Consider the following 24,232-nt stretch of genomic DNA (forward strand, 5'->3'; position numbering starts at 1 on the left):
ATTATCTCAACCTGGAGATCAAATATACTATTAAAACTTCTCTTATATAAATGTAAGCAATGCATTTATGAGATACTTATCATTGAAAAATGTAATATTCTTAGAAAATACATTATTAAAATATTTACAACTGTATTTTGCTAGTAATTATCATTACTCTGAGATATCAAGAGTGATAATCTTCAATGTCATGATTGAATTAATTAGGTAGAGTTACAACTTAAATTTATTATTACTGCCAATTTCTTGCTATTCTGCTAACATTTCCTCTAAATAAATTTACACTGTATTCAGCTGTGTGAATTTTGGATTCCATGAAATAAAGGAAATGCATCTTAGCAGGAAACTTCCTTATGCTGCTGTTGAGAATAAATTTGACGTATTATGAAGTCATGTCAAATAGAATTTTAAGTGTCTACTTGCAAGACTTAAAAAATTCATGGCAAATGAAAACAAAATATGGTAAGCCCCTGGAACTGAGAGTCCTTCCTGCATCTGCTATATCACAAAAAGGTATAGCAAGTGATGCTGTAAAATTTTTAAGTGTGCATTGTTTATTATCACAACTACAGTTATGAATGCTTATCAGGTTTTGTGAATGAGGTTCCATAATACAGCACTCTACAAAGTGCAAATAATTCCAGAGTGACTAACAGCTTAAATTCAGGGTTAACATAAAGAATAATTAACTGGTCAAAGATGGTAATAAACCAATTACAGAGTTAATGTGTTAACCATCTACCATAGCCTAAAATTTGCATGTATCTGCCTTTGCAAACTGTTGTTGAGTAAAGAGCTGTATTGTCCCTTGTAAGGAAATTCCAGCTTATCAGATGTTAAGGTTAGGTCTCTCATGCTAGGTAGCATGCATTACATCCTTGTTGATTCAACTGCAGTTTATAAGAGGAGTGAAAACAGCTCTTCAGTTCATGTCTGTTACTTCCTTAGGTTGGATATTAGGAAACACTTCTTTACAGAAAGGATTGTTAAGCACTGGAATAGGGTTCCCAGGGAGGTGGCCAAGTCACCATCCCTGGCTGTGTTTAAAAACTGTTTGGATGTGGCGCTCAGGGACATGATTTAGCAGAGGGTTGTTAGAGTTAGGGTAGGATGGTTAGGTTGTGGTTGGACTTGATGATCATGAAGGTCTTTTCCAACCTGACTGATTCTATGATTCTATGATTCTGTGAGTCTAAATGAGTACTTCCAGAGTTGCGTGCTCTTGCTTGCCTCTTTTTAGGTGTGTTCTGTAGACATACTGTCTCATCCCTTATGAGCAATGTAGTAGAAAATGGATACTCATACTAAATTTCCTGATCATCTCTCTATAAATATTATTGAGTAAAAGTATGTAGAAAATTATCAATAAGTAAATCATAATAAGAAAATATATACCTTTCTGTGCGTATTCTTTCCTTTTACTTATTGTAAAGCCGTTTGTATTACATCCATTATCTTTTACTCATGTCATCAGCCATTTTTTTGTAACTGTTACGAAGAATACAGCATTTTCATTGTCATAGGAACTCTTGAAATCCATAATATACAATGCTTACATTGTTTTTTTGTTCTGTTTTGTCTTGTTTTTCTTTGAAGTACAACTTTGTCCAACTGCAAAGTAGATCAGAAATGTAATACTGGTAATGTCTTATTGTTTGAGTACTCAGATGGTTTTGGACAAAATATTAGGTAGTCTTAAGAGCTAATAGATCAGTCAGTCAGCTACCTATACCTATAATTTTTTTCCAGATATATATTTTTCAAAGAAATGTTTAAAAACTATTGTAATGATCAAACTCTGTCTATAAACATTAGGGAGACCATGAGGAAAGGAACTACAGTGGCAAAGAGAACAGCGCAGCAGTGGGTAGGGGGCAGTTCAGTACTATAACTTCTCTGAGAACATTTGAAAAATATCTTCATTTTTGTTCCAGACTATGTTATTTAGAAACTTGCATAAAACTCAAATGAGAGGATACTAAGGTGTTCTCATAGCTGGGGATCAGAAACATACTTGTAGATGTAATGTTTTCAGTAGGTGAAAATTCATCTCTGCTTTATCTTACCTGGAAGTAATAGGAAGTAGCTTTGTAAAACCCACAGCCTGATCTTTCTGACAGCAGAGCTGTAGCAGGAAGCAGAACAGGCAGATGCATCCAGAAGTGAAGCTATTGGTCACTGTGCATGGTGATACGGCTCAGGCTGGAGATGCATTACCAGCGAAGCAAACTGCTGCTGCACATAAGGAGAGAAACCTTTCTCTCCTGTTCTCCAGGTTGTGCCACTCTGAAGAGAGGGCTCGAACCTCTGGAAAGGCTGGTTGCTCCTCAAGGAGGAAATCTTAAAGGTGCAGGAGTAGGCTATCCCCCTGTGTTGCAAGATGAGCCAGCAGGGAAGAAGACCAATATGAATGAACAGGGAGCCTTTTCTGAGGCTTCAGAAGAAAAAAAAAAAAAACAACAGGGAATTGTCCTACTATGGAAGAAGGGATGGGCAACTCAGGGAGAGTACAAATAAATTGTTAGGATGTGCAGGGAGAAAATTAGAAAGGCAAAAGCCCAGCTTGAACTCAAGTGGTCTGGTTGATCTGCCTGGGGGTAGGAAGGAATGTGGAGGATTTGGGCAGGCTGGATAGCTGGGCTGAGGCCAGTGGTATGAAGTTCTCGAAGACCATGTGCTGGATCCTGCACTTTGGCCACAACAATCACAGGCAATACTAAAGGCTTGGGGCAGAGCGGCTGGAAGACTGTAGAGGAAACAGACGTGGGGATATTGGTTAACGCTTGGTGGAGCATGAACTAGCAGTGTGCCCAGGTGGCCAAGAAGACCATTGGCATCCTGGCTTGTATCAGAAATAGTGTTGCCAGCATAAGCTGAGACGTGACCATTCCTCTGTATTCAGCTCTGGTGAGGCTGCGCCATCATTACTGTTCAGTTTTGGTGCTCTCGGTGTAGGATGACATGCGGGCCTTGGAGAATGTTCAGAGAAGGGCAATGAAACTGGTGAAGAGTCTGGAGCACAAGCCTTATGAGGAGCGGCTGATAGAACTATTAGGTGTGTAGAAGAGGAGGCTGAGGGAAAACATAGCTATCTACAACAAACTGAAGGGAGTTTGCGGTATGTTGGAGGTTGGCCTCTTCTTCTGTATAGCTAAGGATAGGACTAGAGGGAATGGCCTTCAGTTGCACCAGGGAAGATTCAGGTTGGATGTTAAGAAAAACTTCAGAGGAGTGGACAGGCACTGGAACGAGCTGCCCAAGGAGATGGTGGAGTCACTGACCCTGGAGGACTTCAGGAAATGTTTATATGTTCTACTGAGGGACGTGGTTTTATTGGAAGTATTGGAGATAGTTGGACAGTTGGACTGGATGATCTTGGAGGTCTTCTCCAACTTTTGTGAGTCTATGGTTCTGTGGTTCTGTTTGTTGTTCTTTGCATCTCTTGATGGGAAAACTAATACGTCTCCTTTCTTGGGTGATACAGGTGTATGATCTTCATTTATTTTTCAGCATACTACTTGCTTTCAATAGCCATTGAAGTAAGTCTTTGTGTTGAGGGGCTCAGTGACACTTACATATTCTTTTTCTCTAGCTTCCTCCTGGAAACTTCTCTCAGGAAGGCAGATCTGAGTGGGTAGAGAAAATGAGCAGCTGAGCAACAGGAAAAGCCACAGTCATTAGCTGTGTGTGTGCATGGATAAGTCCAAAATGCTGAAGTATCATCCCACATGGACAACTATGAATAAAATGATTTTATGCAAAAGTAAGGAAAGAAAAATATGTGGAAGAAAGTGTGAGTAAGAAGGAAAGAGGAAAGAAAACAATTTCAGATAGCTGAAATGTCATGGGAGAGAGCAGTTAACATTTTTTCTCAAGATGAGAGAAAACAAATAAAACATTAGACCATGAACGTCTTCTATATTGTCAGTTCCCTTAGCTGTCATAGTCATAGTCATAGATTGTCCCAAACTTAGAGCAGAAGCAAGGTCTGTTGCATACCTTTGAGACTCATTATTTACAGAGTAGGGATCTTTGATCTCCTTCTCTTAGAAAAAAAAAAAAAAAAGAGAGAGAGAGAAAGAAAAGAGTAGGAGAACTATGGCTCTTCGTGTGGTGGCAGTACTATATAGCAATCAGAGATTTCAAATATTCATTAGGCAAGTATTTTTATTCTGTAATCTAGTGAGAAGGAAATTATGCTTCTTCATTTGACATTAAACTTTTCTACAAAAAAGACTGAGAGGATTGACTGTGTTTAGTGGGAGGAAATTGAAATTGCTCCAGATTTCTTCTTGTCCTTACAATTCTTCCTCCAGCTGTGGCTTTAATTAGGAGCCCTGGCACAACAGAATCAAAAGTCTATCCATCAGTGCCAAGCTTCTAGCATTGCAAATGTATAGCAGTCTTGTATCTACAGAAAATTGATTTATAAAGATGGAACTTCCTTTAAAGTTGTGTCTAATTTGAACTTTGTAAAGATGTCTATTGTGATACTTAACACTCTCTACTCCTTAGGGTTTTATTGCCTTTATTAAATTGCAAAACTGTCTAATAATATGATTTATAATGAAGCAGGATATGTTTAACAGTACATTTGTGTTTAGAGTATGCATTTGTAGGTTAATTTCTTAGTCTGGAGACAATTGCTCACGGAGCATCTGGGCTGCACATATGCACACAAAAATGATAGCAGTAGGAAGCTGTTGGCTTTAAGCACAGGAAACAATACTTAGTCCTGTTGTGGAAGGGAGTAGAGTGAAGCCTGCCATTTATGAATTAATGCACAATGGAGGGATAAACAATGCTCTGGCTTTCTCATTTTTGTTCTGGTAGAAAATATAGTATCATAACTACAGAGTTAGAATCACAGGATGATAAAATTATTTGGCTTGCAGGGGTTCTCTGGAAGCTCTCCTGTCCAGTCCCCTCATGAAAGCAGGGCTAACATCAGTTTGACCAAGGTGTCTACAACCTTTATCAGTAAAGCATTAAGTATCTTCAAGAGCAGAGATTCTCCAACAGGTTTGAGCAGCTTGTTTCCATTCTTAATCATCATAATTGTGAAGACTTTCTGAAAATGCTTTTTGTCCATTCTCAGTGAATAACTGTACCTCTCTACATCCTCCCTGCAAGTAGTTGAACACAATAATCATATCTCTTTCCCCTTATCCTACCTTTTTCTATGCTATTCAAACTCAGTTCCTTTAAGTCTCTGTGGACTGTGCTCCAGGTCCTCAATTGTCATAGAGTCAGCCCTTCACTGGATTCCCACCACTACTCCAGTGTTACTGGAAAAGCCACATCTCCTCCATGAATGATTCAAAGTGCTTGAGATATAAACCAGTATGATAACCAACTACCATACTAGTAAGTGGGTAGACCCACTGAGAAGGAGAGTATATTGATTTGGGCTTGATTCTGCCTAATAAAATTACACAGCATGGATTTGCAGCTTCTTCCTGATATTAGGGCAGATAGCAGAAGCGATGGCACTGCAGAACAACCAGAAGTGATGTGGTGGAAAGAGTGAAAGTCCATGAGCTGTGTTCAACCCAGAAATCTGCTTCTCCTTGTCAGTAACTGGTAGCTTTGGAAAGTCTGGCTATTTAAAATCACAAATGTTTTAGCCTTGTACATAATACCTATTTCCTCTTTAGCTAAAGGGGAGAACAGTATTAAAACTAAACCGTTTATCCTAAAATCTATTCTGATTGTATGCTGTATATCATCCACTTATATTTCTGCACACTGTGCACACAGCTAAATTAAGTATGAAGGAGAAAGACATAGATAATCGTATTTTAGGATAGTAAACAGGGATGTTTCTCTTGTTTTAGTTCTCTGGGCTTGAAGAAACATCTAAAGCTTGGAAGAGCTATGCTCTGCAGTAGTGATGCATGTGGTTTCTCTATGGTTTCTTAATATGCTAAAACAGAAAAAGAACTTGAAGATTTTTTGCTAACTGCTGAATTTTCTTTTTCCAAAATATGATAATAGTCCTTGTGGAACTTGTCACAGGTGTTTTCTTAGCTTTGCTATCCCCTAAGAAAGAGCTACAAAATAGCTGTCATGAAAGCAAGAGGGATGTTTGGAAATTGTTTTAAAAAGAGTTATTTAATCTACAGATGTAAAACATGAAAATGTCAGTAGTCAGCTTCTCCTTATTATAAATATTAATAGTCTCCATGTAGTGAGGGCTTTAATAAATAATACTCATTTCTTTAGCTGGTTAAGATCTCTTTAAGTCTGTTTCTGCTCAAAACTGTACTTAATATTTTCACTTTTTTTTTTTTTTTTTTTTTTAATTAAAAGTGCTATCTAGAATTGAAGTTGCAACAGCTCTGAGTTAAGTCTAATAGAAGGCTCTTTAGCATAATTTTGTTATAGTTGTACTTTTAATTTTCATTTCAAAATCTTTAGGCGAAACTATTTAGAATAGAAAAGAGTATGGTATTTTTAACAGTACATACCTAAGATATTTGTAAGAATGTATCACACACACACAAGTCCTACCATTGACTTTTGCAGGATGAATACATATGGTGAAATAACAACATTAAGTACATATTAGTCTATTGTCAAGCTATTGTAAAAATGAGCTTGTACACATACTGCATTGCTTTATTCTCAGCTTTTGATGTGTCTCTTGTGTGGAAGTTTATTTATTTATTTAGAGTAGTAAATGCCATGATTCATAAGAGTAATCGGGTAGGATTTTAGCAACATCGTTTAGAGTGATTTCTCCCTTGAGTAGGAAGATGGATTTGAGAAACAGAGATTAGATCCTATTCTTGTCAGTTCAATCAATTTGAAGGCTGCCAAGTAACTTTTCTGCTCTGGTATTCTTGAGCTCTGTATCTGCCATTCATTAACATCTGGGTTGGTATGTGCTTTGTGTCTCATTAGATGTGTCTAGTTAAGTACCAAAATACTAGGAGGAAGTAAGCAGCAAAGCCTAGGAAGGTGTTAGACTGTTCAAAAACAAGGTGATTTTGTATTGTTTTGTTTTGTTTTGTTTTGTTTTTTTTCTGAGAAAGAGATCATCAAAAGCTGCCAGAAAAAAATGGTGAATACAGAAGTATTGAGAAGTACTGAGAAGTGTTTTACAGTAACAGTGACTCCTAACATGTGACAGAATGCATTTGTGTTGCCTTGTATTCCTTTTGAGGGTCTTTATTGACTTTTGGAATGAGCATTCAGTTATTAGTCATTTTTCACAGTATTTCTGCAGAAATTGTAATATATTGCAAATTCAGTAGTGCTGGAAAATTGAATTTATTCTGTGGTTTTAAGTTTTCAAGTTGTTTGTTATTTATGTATCTTGATGGACATTGTTTTTCAATATGTGGAGTGTTTAGGCCAGGAACCTCCTTACATATGTAATGAGTATCTGTTCTTAAACCACTAAAGAAGATATTTAAAACACAGGTTCTTTATTGACAGCATGTTTTGATAAAGTGTTCACAAGAAACACTATCCTGGGCATTGGTAAATCTAGCAGAGCAATCTTATTTCCTCTTATGTGGTTCCTCCTGACATTCACTACACATATATATTCACTACGTATAGCAATAATGATAATCTTTTTTCTGTTGTCCCAGTTTATGGCACAGACTTTTTTTAAGGAATTAAAGACCAAAGGAGCTTTAAACATTAAATGCCTACAATACTTAAATATTTAGTCTATCTGAAATTTATTCTGTTAATATATGTCATGGTTGAAATACTTAATATTCTGTGGAGATTTAAGAATTTACATTTCACTCAAGTATGTTTTTATTATTAATCAATATACTGACATTCAATAACATTAAATTAAAACTAATTTTAAACTAAACTACACTAAAATACATAGCAGCATTTAATTTTGTAGTTCATAATTATACATATTATTAGATGTATTTTACAGAAGTTGACAAATATAAGCCATGTGCCAAGTAGTAAGTATTCTAATAGAGATGTCAATGAATAGTTTGTAAGAGAGAAGACTTAAGAAAATTTGGAAATAATTTTGGATATCAAAGAAATTAGAAATCTTTTTTGTGTATTTTTTGGTGCTGAGTTTCATGATCAGTGACACAGGAAATTTGGCAAGACCTAAAGTGATAATACCTATTTTTTTAGTGTACCTTCTAGTATTTGTATGTGCTAATGTGTGTGTGGTAATGACATAAGTTGTGAAATTTAAATTTCCATGTTCTAATGATTCCTTTCATAATTTTCTGTTTTCTAGGTAAGTACACTGTGTATTCTTCAATAAACTGACAGAAAATGTACCATTCCTCTTTACCTTCTTGAAGTACAATGAAAGAGGTAAAAACAAGGGAAAAAAAATGAAAGCCATTTGGTAAGAATTCTGCTTATTTATTTGGTTATCTGCTTTATTTCCGGGGACTAGTCTCTGTATAATAGGTGAGAGGGGGGAAACTGATTATGACAAGTGATCGTAAAATGCACTCTGCACTTGCTGACTGTGTAGGTAGATTGCAGGCAACAGCAACCCATCCCCACAGTCCAGAATCAAGAAGGTAATTTTTTTTCCTCAAAGGTTGAATTGAGCATTGTTAGAGAGCTTTGATGGCAGAAATCTCTGCTTAACAGCAGAGCATATCAAAGGTGGACAGAATTTTCCATTTGGAGAAACCGTTATTTAAGGTATCTGGAAGTATCTGGATCTCATTATTACTTACAATTTGATCTTGTTTCCTTGAATAGAAACAATACAGGAATAAAAATAAATAGTGGCAGAGGCACGAAATGCAGCTAGCTACGGTTCTCTGTGCTTTTTCACACAGCTATTAGTTGAAACGACCTCAGATAAAACAGATGGTCTTCTGAGCTTCTCCGAAGTGCAGCTGAAGAGTGCTCAGTTTAAGTTCTTTGTGACATTATTGATAGCTTCCATTGTACTCTCAGTCACAAGAATTCAGAGCACACTTTTAGTTGGCTAGGACAAATTGCTGGTAGTTCAAGGCTAAAGAAAGAAAAAAAGAGAGGAAAGAGGAAAATGACTCAAATAAGGGTTTTGCAGAAGGAAGAAGAAAATTGCACATAAAGGTGGTTTTCCAGGCTTTACTGAGGATGCAGGAAGTGGTGGGTCACATGGTGAGGTCTTGTGAGGTGATTTCAGGACTCTGCAAATGTGAGCTTTGATATTACAGACAATTACAGGTGTTCTGGCCACGAGGATGATAAAAAGCCTGGAGCATTTCCAGTATGAGGAAAGGCTGAGTAACTTGGGTTTGTTCAGCCTGAGGAAAAAAAGACTGAGAGGGAATGTGATAAATAGATATTTTTTAGATCTTTGACATAGCAGCCATTAAAGCTGCTATGGAACATAACTGAAAAATAGTCATTAACAATAACCCTATATAAATCCTGTCTACCTTAAATTTCTGTATTCTTAAATTTCTGATTCATTGGCATCTAGATTCACAGGGATACACACACAGTGCCCTTGCAGCCCAGAAAGCCAACTGTATCCTGGGCTGCATCAAAAGAAGTGTGACCAGCAGGTCAAGGGAGGTGATCCTGCCCCTCTGCTCTGTGCTGCTGATGCCTCATTTGAAGTGCTGTGTCCAGATGTTGAGTCGTCAGTACAGGAGAGACATGGACCTGTTGGAGTGTGTCCAGAGAAGGGCCACAAAAATGATCTAAGGGAGGGAACACCTTCCCTGCAAGGAGACGCTGAGAGAACTGGGGCTGTTCATTCTGGAGAAGAGAAGGCTGCAAGGTGACCTGATAATGACCTTTCAGTAACTACAGGAGAGATGCAGGAAAAAGGGGACAGACTCTTTAGCAGGGTCTGTGTTGATAGAACAAGGGCAAATGGTTTCAAGCTCAAAGATTGTAGACTTAGGTTAGATATAAGGAAAAAGTCTTATATGGTGAGGGTGGTTACTCACTGATGTGGTTGATGCCCCATTCCTGGAGACTTTCGAGTTGAGGTTGGATAAGGCCCTCAGCAACATGATCTAGCTGTGGTGTCCCTGTTCCTTGGAGGGGAGTTGGACTAGATAGCCTTCAGAGGCTCCTTCCAACTCTAAAGATTTTATGATTCTATGATTTTTAATGCAAGCTTCTTTTGTCTATAATAGTTAAAAATACTCATTTTATATATTAAAATGATTCCATAAATCAGTAAAATGATTAAGGAAATTTAAAAGAACAATAAGAGCAAATACAACACAGAAATATGCTGGGTTTTTGTTTTGTTTTGTTTTGTTTTTTCAAATTTACTGCATTATTTTTCCTGTGGCAGATTTCTTTTTTATCTATATGTTATGCTATATTGACATCTTGATAACTTATTTTGAGAATATTAGGAAGGCTACTAATGGATAATGTTATAAAAAAGACATGATTTTAAAGTTTTACATAATAAATGTCATTATTTGGATATACATGAGAAATAACTCCAAGTAAACAAAATGAATAGTTTTCTACAGAGTATTTTGCTAAATGAACCTGCAGAGGGCAATATGGTGTTTTTGGCTTTAGCAGAGAAATGACAAAGCTCATTAAGTGATTATCTTAAGTAGTTTAAAAATTCATTTGAAAGAGATGCTGTTACTATATTTTACTTTTCATAATAATTAAGTAATTCATCTTTCAACTTTGCCATTGAACAGAAACTGTATTCCTCAATGATTTAAGGATACGTTTTTGTTCTGTATTTCTAGAAAAAAGGCACGAAACATTTTAGTAACCACTACATCCTGTAAATATTTTGATAAATACACTGTCTCACAATATTTTTCTTTGAAATAAGGCATTGCATGCAAGAGGAGAATATTAACACAGAGGAAAAAATAATAATAAAATTCTGACAACCCATTATGATGCAACCTTTCCCAAATTTTAACTCCTGGCACTTGTCACCTGCCGTTTAGATCTCTCCTCAGTCTTCATTCTCCAGGCTGAACAGCCCTGGGTCTCTCAGCCTTTCTTCATATGCTGGATTCTCTCCAGAAGTTTCCTTCCTGCCTTGAACTGAGGAGGCCAGAACTGGACACTGTGGCCTCACCAGGACAGAGTAGAGAGGGAAGATCACCTCCCTTGACCTGCCTGCCACCCTCTTTTTAATGTACCCCAGGATCCCATTGGCCTTCTTGGCCACCAGGGCACACTGGTGGCTCGTGGCCAAGCTGTTGTTCACTAGGACACCCAGGTCCTTCCTCATAGACCTCTCATCCAACAGGTCATCCCCTAACCTATATCAATGCATGCAGTTATTCCTCTCCAAGCACAGGAGTCTATACTTGTTCTTGTTGAACTACATAATGTTTCTCTCCACTCACCTTTCCAGTCTCTCCTGGTCTCACTAAATGGCAGCACAGCCTTCTGATATACCAACCACTCCTCACAGCTTTGTACCATCAGCAAACTTGTTGAGGTTACATTCTATCTCTGGGTACGCTAATTAAGATGTTAAAAGACTGGACTCAGTATAGACCCCTGAGGAACACTGCTAGCTGTAGCTCTCCAATGAGAAACCACACTGCTGATCACAGCCCTCTGAGGTCTGCCAGTCAGCCAGTTCTCAATCCACCGAATTGTCCTTTTATCCCAAACTTCCTAAGGTTACCTGCAAGGATGCTATAGGAAACAGAGTCAAACAGACTGTTACATAAAGCTGTGTATTCGTAAGAACAAGTGTATTAGTAGACTATAGTGGACTTAGAACAAATCAGAGTAGTCACAGAAAAGGTATGCAGTGGCTGCTGGTACCAGAAATAGAAACATGCATGTATTGTCTTATTGCAGCTAAGCTCAAAATCTTTACTGACATCTCATATTCAGATGCAAATATTGTCACATGTTTAAGGCAACATCAATACTTTGCGTGTTTGGAATCTATGTAAAATTCCTAACACCAGGCAGATTATTCAGGCAGCCACAAAAAACAAACAAATAAACAACAACAACAACAAAACATTACAAATAAGTTTAGAACAAAAGGTTAGCTGACTTAGATGTCATAAGTCTCTTGCAGAGATCTAGAGGAAAATTACAAAAGAGGGCTTTTCTATATCATTTCGGGTTTGTGAGTGGTTTAAGGGTAGCAATCCTTTCACAGATCATTCTGTGTCTATGAAATAAGTGATAAGTAGATCATGTTTTCTATTTCTACCAAAAGAATGTGTCAGTTCATGTCTTCTGCACGACAAATGTTTGTTGTTGCTGGATGCCATTAATGAAAATTTATTAATGTTCCCAAATAAGTTCAGAAGAGTATTCTGCTTCTTGCCTCATCCCCAAATTGGATAGCCTTCCATCTGGAACCTGGCGCTAACGTGTTCAGTGCAAAATGCCAATCTGCACACTGTCCCTATAGAGTGCAGGAAACTTTTGCTTTTGTTGGGTAACCATGGACTTACTCTTGCTCTCTGTTCTGTTTCTCATCCTCTGTGTCCTCTTTTTCTTAGCATGACTCTATTTCTCATCTTCTCTCGTCTTATGACTATTTGAGTATATGCCATGTTCTGTGCTTCCTGCATAGGACTACAGGACTAGCAAAGTGGAGAAATACAATTCTTAATAAAGTTTACCTAAAATAAATAAATAAATAAATAAAATTGAAACTTGTGTGAAATATTTTTTTCTAGGCCACTAAGTGGCAGAATGTGGCAACAGCAGTAACTATTGGATCTTCTGTTTATTCCTGCTGTAGAGATTTGTTCTTGAACACCCTGTATATTGTTAATCATGAATATGATACTCAAGACTACCTGCTTATATAGTAGTCTTCCATAGTACAAATTTTTTTTCTGCATCCCCTACATTTAGTCTTCTAAAAAGTGAAAATTTTTATTTTGAGATCTTGCTTAAATATTTGTACAGTACTACATTTTGTCATTGTTCTGTCATGATTTCTTTTTCTGTATTTCTTGCTACTTCTCTATCCTAGCCTTTTTTTGCTTCAAGAATTTGGCACTAAGATGGAACTAACTTGCTAGGTGTAAGCCATGGTGCCCATGATGCTTTTTAGTTGCAAGGGTTTTCATCAGAAAATTTCTGTGTGCATGTGTTTACACACTTTATGTAGTAACTGTGCATATGTAAGGTAACACATCTACACTGTACAGTACAAACTGAATGGTGTAGATTGTTTTTCAATAACAACTTAGTAGTCAGATTTGCAGTGTACATTCTAAAGCAGAATAAATGGCCATGACAATCTCATCTTCCTCTTCACTGTGACAATTGTCTTTTATTTTTTTGTTGTTATTGAGGTAATGTTTGTGTAATACTTGTAAAGACTTGCATAGATACTTGTATTCAGTGAACCTTGTCCAGGCAATGTAAACTGAAGTTGTGTAAACTTAAAGAGTTTCTGATTCCATGGCCACTACAAAATCTTTAGCTTCCTTAAGCTACAAAATTGATCTGTGCTATTGTTAGAAGAAAATTTTGCATGTGAAATAAATACAGTCTGCCACTGTACAAACCTGGAAGTCAGAAGTTAACCCAAGTTTATTAGAATTGAAGGAAAATGTGGAATATCCATCCATACCTATATACCTTGAAGTGAAGATTGGATGCCTTTTTGAAATGTAGGGGTTTTTGTTTAATATTTTTATTTCAGCAAATGGGTAGTATTCAATGGTTACTATGGCCTTCTGAATTAGTGAATATGAGAGTGCATCTGAACTCCTCCCCCTGTGTTGCTCATTTTCTGAAAATATATTTGAATGAGACCAGGTCTGCTGTACTCAGTTTTTGTAACATCAACTTATATAACTTTCTAATTTTTTTTCCAAATTCTCCATGATCTTTTTGAGATCTATCTTACTTTGGCATCAGAGTCTATCTTTGAATGTCCCTCCCATCAAATATGAAGGCTTACTCCATCAACATTCAAGTAAGACTCAGCAATTCAGCAGTTCTCAAAATCTAAAGAGAAGCAATATAATGTTTGGCACTGTAAAACATACGAAGTTAAAGGTATCGTATAACAAGTCTAAGTGCAATTACAGTCTGACTGATTATGCTGGCAGTTCTCATTTTCACCATCCAGAGGGGATACAATCTGTCAGTTTTCTATAATGGGATCTACATTGACACTTACAGAAAACAGAAGGGATGCTGACCTTTACAGTTCACCTCCATGAAAAAAATTACCTGTCTCTATCTCAGTGCTTGCAGTATTGCAGTATAATTTTTCTAAAATTCCCTTCGGGCTTTTTACCTGCTTCAGTTATACCTGAAATAGCGTCATGTCATCTGATGACTATTCAGAGTTTTAACTTCAAGTCATGGTAAATTTTAAATGTTGGCAACAATCATTTCCAGGTCTTTTTACTTTTGAGATCCTGATTAGCTTCATCACTGCAGCGTGGAATTTGTATATTCTTCATTAATATAAGCTTCTCAGAGTAGATAGCCTTTACTGATACTCTTTGGTAATGCCACATTATAGTCATACATTCAATAATTTTGAATAGACTTCTAATTTAAGGTGATGAGAAGGGGATCCCAGTTTTTGCTACAATGCATCTAAAGCTTTGTGATGATGTTTACTTATACATTACTGTGAATGGCTGTAAGTGAATGACCAATTACAATCCAAAATTCAGCACGTGGTCATCAAATGTGTCAGTACTGCAAAGTAATTTTTTGCAAATATTTAGCAAGCGTCAAGAGTTTTCCCAAACTCTTGCTCTGCAGCATACCTTGGGAAGCAGTAACTCATTCAGACACTGAAGTCATTTTGTTGAGAATTATTTCCCATGAAAAGATGGCATTTCTTGCCCTGTCTTGACAGACTTGAAAAATTCTCCATAAAATACATAGAACAGAAACAGGTATGTCCACTGCGTAGGAAGAGGGGATGACTAACTACTAACTAATTTTAAAGGTTTGAAAATGGAAAGGAAATCCTACCCAACTCTTCTGCAACAGAAGTAAAACCATTCTTTTCTTTCAAAAGTAAATCATAATAGCATGCCTGTCACAGTGCCCCATGCAGCAATTCAGAAACTGTCCTTCTATATATGAAAGCAGATTTCAGATGCAAATCATCACATAATTATGTCTGCAGTGACTGAAGTTCATTCCCAGCAGAGCCCAGAAACTAAGATGATGACAAGAAAAAGAATCCAGTAGCCCGTTTCAGTTTGACGCAATATGGCTGGTACAGCAACAAGGAAAGTGTTACAGTTGTCACATTTGAAATGTTGAAATGCAGTACACGAGGACTCTGTGGGAAAAAAAATATTTTGCTTTCTGTATACAGACTGTGAGCACTATTTTCAACAACTGAATATTTTCACTGTCTTTCAATTTCCTTCATCTACTGAAACACTCATAGAGCCCCAAGACAGAGATGAAGAAGTGTCACGGAAAACTTGCTTTGCAAGTTTAGACATTCCAAGTTTGGAAATGATTAAATTATCCTTACTTTTTATTCTTAAGTTTGACTCTGCATACACACACTGATAGCTTTCAGTTCTGTAACTGTTAATTGTCACATAGAACCTTAGACTCATGCATGCAGAGGTGGCTCACTGTGTTGGTTTTTTACTACATATTTTAGTTCACTGCTCGTAAAAGAAAGTTGTGATTTTTTTTTTCTTTTTTCTTTCTTTTTTCTTATACTCAGCTCCAAAGTCTATATAACACTGTAAGTCCCAACCAGTAAAACAAACTTTTAATTCCTTAATCTGCATTTCTGAAACATTCTGTGATACGTCTAGGTATTGGCAAATTTTCACTGTATTTACTTTTAAACCTGAAGAGAGAAAGTGGTGGCATAGCTTCTATTGTCAGATGAAGAAGTGGATACAGCAGGATTGATGGTGTTAATTTCTTTGGAAGATGAGTTTTGTGTTTTTGTAATATCTTTTTGCTCAAAACACTCATCAACTTTACTGACACATTAAAATGCTTAACATTTCTGCAAATGGGGAAAGACAGTTGCAACCCATCTTGCTAAAGACAAACACCTCTTTTGTAGACGTTATATTTGGGGATGTTGAATTAGGCTCTCTAAATGGCAAGGCCATTGATAGTCTTATGAAATAACTCATGCTGAAAGTTCAAATGCTTGTCCTAGGGGAAAAAAAAAGTCAAAACTATATACTTTTTTGTTCTTTCAATTGTCAAGTTGAATCAATTCACTATTCACCAATGGCTTGGATGAGCACCTTAGCCAACACAACAAAAACACAAAAACAACAGGAGTGTGTGACCAAGAGCAGGTGGGAGGCTCAGCTTAAGTATGCATACATATGCTCAACTTTATTGACAATCTGGTCTGGGAGGCTGCTGTAATTTCAAGACTACCGTGACTACTGTGAGACATTTAGGGGCTTAAGAGTGATTCTAACAGAAACATAAGTAAAAGATATTTAAGATCTGATTATTGAAAATACTCTTAAGTCTTTAGAGTAGTAGATCATCTTAAACACTGTTGTAAGCAAAATACTCTGAAAATTCCTCACGGCAAGAAGAATTGATATTGTCAAAACCAGTGTCAGGGTATGCATCATAATTATTCTGTATCACTCTTTTCTAGAACCAAAGTTCCTCCCTTTTCCTACACAGTGAAGGCAAAGACTGTTTTTCTTCCAGGAAATGATATCACTCTCCCTTTATCTTCAGTAAATAGATTAAACTGAAGACATGTCCTTTTTCCATTTCTGTCCTGGGTGATTTGTGTGGAGCTTGACAATCAAGTGGACAATATTTATATTTTTTTTTAATTTTACTCTTTCCCCTCCCCCCCCCCCCCCCTTTTTTTAAAGGAAGGTCTTATGACAGGCTGTTTAGATCATGTCAGGAAGGAATGCTAAATACTACTTGACCAGTGTTACATACTTTCAAATATCATAGAATGTGTCCGCTTACACAGAAGAGAGAGGTCTGCCCTTTGCCCTGCTCCTATGGTAGTCACAAAGTTTTGTTATGAAGAGGACAACATAGTTGTTGGTGTTTTTTGTTTTGCTTTCAGTTTGGTTAATTCCTGAAGTTATTAATAAAGCAACAAAGAAAAGTGGAAAATTAAGTAGAAATTGTAATCTTCATAAAGTTAAAATTTCTCATGGAAAAATATGTCAGTAGAAACCAGAAAGGGAAGAGCTCTTCTACACTGTCAATTTTTAACCTTGATGAATAGCAAATACATGATACATGATTTCAGCATGATTTGATTTCAGCAAAATAAGAAATGAATCCATGGAAGGTAATATCCTATAAAAAGATAAACGGATTCAGAAATGAGTTGTTTATTAATCTGTACAGAATATACAGATTTCGTCCTAAACTGCCAAATTGGTAGTCAGTATACTACAGAAATAATTCATATTAAGTCTGCCTAACGTTTCTAAAATGTCTTTATTTTGCTTATTCAACAAAGAAACTTGGGCACTGCTACCTTGCTATTCTAATTATAGTGGTAGCAGCTGATGTTCAAGGAAGATGTTCATTGGGAGAGATGAATAAAGAGAATTGTTCTGGTGTCAGTAGTATTTCATTAATGTTTTTTAAGAGTAACATTGTATACAGTGACACTGAGTATCTATGGTTGGAAACGATTTAATAAGAACTCTTGATTTTTTAATTGCTTACATTTATCATCCACTCGGTGCTCTTAAATCATTCTTTTGGCAGAACAATGTGAAATTTTATAATGCTGTTATTGAAATTCATCCTATAGGACATTTCTGTTTTTATCATTAGGAGGGATGCAACATAAATGGTAAGGTTTTTGGCTTACCAGAGTTAGAAGTTGGATGCTGATCTGAATGGATCAAATGTAGCTAGTCTCATGTCTTTACAAAATTTAAAAGAGAGAAGATTTTGACAGGTATCTCTGTGGTGAAAAAGAATCAGTAAAAGCCTTAATACAAAAGAGGGTCTTTAAAGGCAGCATGAAGTTCCAGGTTTCATTAGCATAAGTATTTACTGACAGAGACAAAAGACTTAATTGAGCATATGTTAATAACAGATATGTCTCTGTAAAGCAAAATTAAGGACAGAGTAGGACAGAACCGAACAAAATCAAGCCACATATGTGCTATTTATTTGTCATTACTCTGTTGGACCTGGAGACTTCCCCAACATTTGTGCTTGATATGTGGATGTGGATTCCAGCTATGGTGTAGATTCTAGCTGTGGATGTTCCTGTTCATTGCAGGGAAGTTGGACTAGATGACCTTTAAAGGCCTCTTCTAAGTCTAAGAATTCTGTGATTCTATGATTCTTTGTGCTGTATTTTTCTGATCCCTATATAACAGAGATGGTGTGATATGTCCATGCAAACAGTGCAGCATTGTGAGTAAATATTTGTTCTTTTTCAAAACTTTGCTATACAACCTTTATACTTGGGTTCTTACCTGTTTATTTTGCCTGAGGCAAATATATGCATACCTCTCTAGCATGCTTTCTCGGATCATTGTAAGGATACATTCAGCACTTAATAAAAACAAATGAGTAAATTTTGAGAGATTCCTAAATTATTTTATTCCTAAATTAACATTTATATGTAGAACAGCAGTAAATTTTTGAAGAAATTCAGGCTCTAGAGTACACAAAGATCACTTAAATTCTCACAGATTAGGAAAAAAAGGTTTCAGACTACCTTTATACTCCTGGAGTTCTTTTGCTTATCTACCAAGAAGTTAAATAGTTGACAATACACAGCAGTCAGAGAAAGTAAGATTTAGAGGAGTTAGTTAAATAATACATCTATCTTTAGAACAACAACAAAAAAATCATTATTTGAATATAAATGTGAAAAAGAGCTATAGACAGAACAGTCCATCTTTTCATCTGAAAAATTTTAACATCATCTGACATCACTTCAGGATATTTATGGCAAAAAAAAAACCACTTGTCATAAGCAAAAGGTCTGGTTAGTAGTTGACTATATAAAGGTCAAGAACATGCTAAATCTGTGTTTAAAAACTACCAATATGACAAGTAAGTTGGAAGAACACTTGAATCTTGTGTTATGTCATGAAAACAAGCTACAATTAGAGTTTCACTTTTGCCATTATGTCTAAGTTTAGCTGGGTGGAAAATTACAATAAAATTCAAAAATATTGAAATTCCTTTGTGAACAAAAAAACTCAGATGAATCTGCCAAAATTCCAGAAAAATCAACCGAATCTCAGAATATATTTAATCTATCCTTATACAGTATCTATATACTAAAATTTCTATACTTCGTTGTGATTTGATTATGGTCTAATAAGTTGCACATGCATTATTAAGCCATTATATAAAAATAAGTTTAGATTTCTTGTGCACATTTTACATAGACATTACAGCTAAATACACACTTAGTGCACAGTTTTTAAAATTTGTAATTCAGTGAGGAGAAAGAAAAAGGGGGTGTTAGGTAGATGGAAGGTTCCAGTGATTGGTATGAGCTGAGATTTCAAAATTTGAATAGTTCCATACTTAAAGTCAACCTCCAAAATGGTAAAAATAATCATACCTAATTGGTTCTTTGGAATTGTAGGAAGTCTTTTACAGATGGCAGGGTACATCTGTCTGACACATGACCATGTGATGAAAGCAGATAATTTCTGATACATTTTCCTACCCATTATCAGAACCTTGAGAGGGAAGATTTCTGGGAGGGAGCCCAGGACCTCCCAGTCTTTCCAGCTCAGCACTGCTGAAGGCTTCCCAGTACACGAACAGGCTGGGACAGAGGCATCAGCACCTCAGAGGAGAATGTACCAATGCAGCTGGGCTCCTGAAGTCCTGCTGTGAACATTTTGACTCTTTTTCAGAGATTAATCTTCTGAGTAACACAGCTATGTGTTCGAACAGTCATCAATTAAGTCAATTTTTATATCTAGAATAAATATTTCCAGTTCTGTAGATGTATCCATTATGAAATGGAAAGAGTTTATTCAGCCTCATTAACACGGAAAAATCTGTTCTGTGTATAGAAATACAGCTATAAAGCTGTCTCTAGTTTCATTTAAACAGGACATCAATGGAACTAAGAACAACCTGAAAAAAGACTGCTATAGTGGCAGTTTGGATTAGACAGAAGGAAAGAGTAAAGGAGAGATGACCATCAGTCAGCCTTTTGTCTGGCTTTGATGCCTGCCACAAATAACTTCAGTGTTCAGCAAGGCAGTGGGGTGGCAGTGCATGCTGCAGTTGTGTGTTGGTTGCCTCCTTGGGCTCCACTCCCTCCTGTTCCAGTGGTGCAAGATCATTCACTTTGTTTTCTTCTTCATTTCATTCTTTTTTAGTATGCTTACTGGGGCTAGACTGAGTATTTTGCTTTTGGGAGCATGCCTCTCCATTGTTTTCTCAAGGAGCCTTATCTTTCCTTTTGTCTTGTTTCCTGTTGGGATTCCACCTTTGCAGCATTCTTTGATTTAATTGCAGCAATTCAAGAGGATTAACATTAGCCAGATAGATTTAGGTATGTATTATATATACAAACCTCCAACAGTTTTTGAAGTTCTCCAAGGTAAGACTTTTTCTGTATTGAATAAAATCTCTCGTATTCCTCAATTTCTCAAGCTAGAGGGCAAAATACATTTCATATTTTGATTTAATGTGATTTATAAGGTACTGCTGAAGCACTACTACTCTGATTTTTGTAATTGGGCTCACTTAGACTGTGGCACAGAGGTAAAAATTGTGGAGGATGAGAACGTGCCCTTTCATAAAAAAGGGCAATTGTGTGAATAATTTTGAGGATAAAAAACAAAAACCAAAAGCTTTTATAATATGGGCAAACAATATATTCATGTTTATCAAAGACTGAAGAAGTTTTAATTTTAAGTTATATGTATGTTTTTTTTTACTTTTCAACAGCAAAGAACATGCTTCTGTGCAGTAAAAAACATCTCACATAATATCTAAATTCCCATTTGCAGAGGCATATAAAATCATCTCTTTACGTGGCCAAAATCCTGAAATAATTTGTGTAACAAATCCAATCTGAGTTCAGATCATGCATCTGAAAAGTTGTTTGACTTTTTCATATGTAGCAGTGGATGGATCTCTCTCCTCCCACGGAGATCTTTTGATATATGTAAAGGTAGCTCTGCTAACCCACTCGCATGCTGCATGAGAGTAAATTTGGTCTGTCGCTTTTTTAGACATTAGCCCTAACTGGTTGAGATGTGCTTATGGTTTATCTTCATACACACACAAGAAAAAAAAAGAGAGAAAATATTAGTTCTTCAGGGTGGAGGAGGACAGTTCCTGACAGACTTTCCGCTTTATCTGCTTAATCAGTGATTTGGTTGGAGTATGACTGGATGGAAATAAGCAGCCAACTTCCTGCATTCACAAGGGGGCTGCAGCAGCTGAAAAGAGGAGCTTTTTCTTTCAAGCCAAATACATTCTCTTTCCAGTTTTCCCAGGAATGCATCTTTTTGGCCATTAGTTATATGTTGTTTCCATTAGGATAAAATGAGTTTACCATCCAACTGTGAGCACCTGACTCTGAAGAAAGTGGCTAGATTCCAGAGTGCTTATATTCATGGATCGCCTTATGCTATTAACAAGCCAATTGATATTAAACAGCAAAGGAGACGGTATGAGAGTTTATTATTCTTCAGCAAAGTGTTTGCATTGTGTACAGCTCCTTGTTTTTCAGTCTTCTGTGTTTCTGTGTGTGTGTGTAGTAGAAGGCGGAGAAGGGACACACTGAAAAAATTTCCTTGCTTTGTTTATATTCAGTATTGAATTGTGGAAGAGAAGCGTAATGAAAAAAAATCGGTACTAGGTAACTACAAAAAATATCTGTCTTAAATCAGAACAAATTTATCTTTGTTTTACACAAAGCTATGAACAGTCAAATCAGAATATTTTCCTCTTTGAACAGGACAATACTTTATGTGTGTGCAGTAATAAAAAGTTCAGTATTTTTTAGGGAAGAAATGTTACCTACATTTTCCAAGACTAGTAAATTAATTTTACTGTTGCCTGTAAATTTCAAGCAAGAATATACTTTGAGTTTGATTAGTCACAAATTATTCTAAATCCTATTTGTCAGATGTTATGCATTACATGTTATGTATAATATATTGTAATCTGAAATATATTTGTCTCATATTTTAGCAAATCAGCTGAAGGCAAACTTTTGCATACCTTGAATGGTTGAATTTCTTTCTATAGCATAACACATGGTTGAATTTCTTTCTATAGCATAATGATTGAATTTCTATAACATAATGGTTCTATAGCAGTGGTTGAATTTCTTTCTATAGCATAACATATGGAGGCTGATGCTAACATCCACTAAATATTTCGTGATACATCTGTTGGTCTCCAACTCCAAGGCCATTGTCACAAAGAAGACCCTTTCTTAATAAATAGCTATTCCAGTTCAGAGCTAAACCTTCATGTAAAATTGTAGTGTCTGAGTTTTCAAAGAGGTTGGTGCATTATGCTACTGCATGTTCTTCTTTCTCTCATGAGAAATGCATGTTCAAATAGAAATGAATTTTAAAAAAAAAAACCAAACCTAAAATTAGGATTTGAAATTCTTCCCCATCTTACAAAAAATCATGGTCCTTTATGCATCATTTCACTTTCTTTGCAAAACTTATGCATGCGAAAGTGTGAGGTATGGAACTTCTTGCTCTCTTTCAGAGAACAGGAGAGTTAAGCACAGGTTAACTTCAAAGACATAAAGTGTTCATTTCACATTTTTTTCAGTTGTATACATTTTATTCAGTTTAAGGTAGAACTTGCTAAAATGATAGAATATCCCAAGTTGGAGGGTACCCACAAGGATCAATGAGTCCAACTCCTGGCTCTACACAGGACCACCTGAAATTTAAACCCCGTGTCTGAGAGCGTTGTCCAGATGTTTCTTGAATTCTAGCAAGCATAACCACTGCCCAGGGGAACCTGTTCCATGAGCCTCCACTGACTCAGTTTCATCATTTCTATGGTCACAGTCCTCCAACTCAGTGCTACGTTGTCCCAAGGCCAATCACCGGTGTTAAAGACAGAGGAAAAGAAGGCATTAAATGGTTCAGCTTTATCCAGGTCTCTATTTGTGAACTTCATCAAGTAACAAACAGACATTATCTCCAGCCCTTTATTTTCTGTTAATATCTTTATATATAAATCACTTTTGTTGTCCTTCAAAGTACTGGCTAGCTCAAACTCTAATTGAGCTTTAGACATACAAATTTTCTCCCTGCTATAGCAAACAGCATCTCTGTAGCTCTCTAATGTTGCCCAACCTCACTTCCACTTGATTTTTATGCCAGAATACTCCAGGACCTTACTAACTAGCACCCTAAACATCCTGAAATCTCTTCTTCCCCAGTGTTGCTAGTAGTTTTTCTTCTGGTAGGTCCTCAAAGGTTGCACTAAATGCAGTACTTAACATGCAAGATGACTCTCAGATGACTTATGTAAAAGGAACACTTCAAAATTTTAATGCTGAGTACATACAAGTAGTCTCAAATGCAGGCCTTTTAAAATCTGGGATCATTTGAAATTCTCATTCTGCATTAGGATTCAGTTGTGGAATAGGATGAAATGACAAAAGTAGTACCCAAAAAAAGAAGACAGTTTCTCATATAGGCATATATCTGATTACAGCTGTTGTGCTTTGGTTTGTTTGTTTGTTTGTTTGACAAAACATTAAACTATTCATCAATTCAGTGTTATCCTTGTGTTTCAGTTGCAGTGATACAATGGTGGAGGGTAGGACTGGGACTAATAGTCATATCTTGGTTATGTCTTGATATCCATTAGGATAGAATATAAAAGTTAGTAATGATATTATAAAAGTTTGTTATGATGTACTGTGTTGAAAAGCAGTTGACTTGATTTGAAATCAATCAGAGGGGGAAACAAAGACATTTGTTTTAATTGAGATTCTACAAACAGACAAATTCCTCTTTTTCATGTTCAGTATGCAGGGGAAAACTAGGTTGTTTTGGTTGGTTTGTTTTTAGATACAGTCTATAGTATAGTATAGTTCATTGGCAACCTGGTAGAGCTGGATTTGGCATTGTAAGGAACACATGGCTAGTCTGATTTTGACATAAAATTTGCTTATTAAAATCCATATTGAATGTTTCTTCACCCATGGCACGAGTGCTTTGTAACATGGAACTGGCTACCTTTTTATTTGCTTTCTCTGGCTGATCTGAGCAACCTTAATTCACAAGCAGGTCCTGCACTAGAACATTTAGGCACTCATGTTTTATTCTGTCTGAAATTTTCACTAAAACCTTTTTTTTTCTTTTTGCTTCAGGGTCATTTTTAAGATATGTTTTTA

General features: G+C 36.3%; 1 protein-coding gene across 3 annotated transcripts in view; it reads left to right on the forward strand.

Annotated features, from left to right (window-relative positions):
- LOC122163989 (cAMP-specific 3',5'-cyclic phosphodiesterase 4D-like) overlaps window positions 1–24,232 on the forward strand; it is a 488,389-nt gene that overhangs the window by 364,793 nt on the left and 99,364 nt on the right. The gene's annotated exons all lie outside the window — the stretch shown is intronic.

The sequence above is a fragment of the Centrocercus urophasianus genome, unplaced genomic scaffold, assembly GCF_019232065.1.
Source record: "Centrocercus urophasianus isolate 14NV4802_14NV808 unplaced genomic scaffold, USGS_Curo_1.0 seq_25, whole genome shotgun sequence".
NCBI classification, from domain to species: domain Eukaryota; kingdom Metazoa; phylum Chordata; class Aves; order Galliformes; family Phasianidae; genus Centrocercus; species Centrocercus urophasianus.